Below are 396 nucleotides of genomic sequence, written 5' to 3' on the forward strand. Positions count from 1 at the left end.
CGGCACCAGCTGCAGCTGCTGCCGCCGCAGCTGTTGCTGCTGCTGTTGCTGCAGCTGTAGCTGCTGCTGCTGCTTCAGCGCTGGCTGCTGTGCTGCTGGCTGTTCTTTTTGCTGCAGGCCTCTCGCAATTTGCTGCAGAGCGCCACAGGGATTTCCACTTGGCTTTCTTTTCTTCGCCTCATCGACTTTGCGCAAAGTGCTGCTCTGTTGCCGCGGCTGCTGCAGGAGCTCTCGCGAAAAAGATGTACTCAACAGCTGCTGCTGCTGCTGCTGCTGCTGCTGCTTCTGCTGCTGCTTCTGCCGCTGCTTCTGCCGCTGCTGCTGCCAGGGTGCTGCTTGTGCTGCTGCTGCTGCTCCTTCTGCTGCTGCTGCTGCCAGGCCGGTGCTTCTGCCTCG

Source organism: Eimeria tenella, genomic scaffold, assembly GCF_000499545.2.
Source record: "Eimeria tenella Houghton genomic scaffold, Eth_scaff2640, whole genome shotgun sequence".
NCBI lineage: Eukaryota > Apicomplexa > Conoidasida > Eucoccidiorida > Eimeriidae > Eimeria > Eimeria tenella.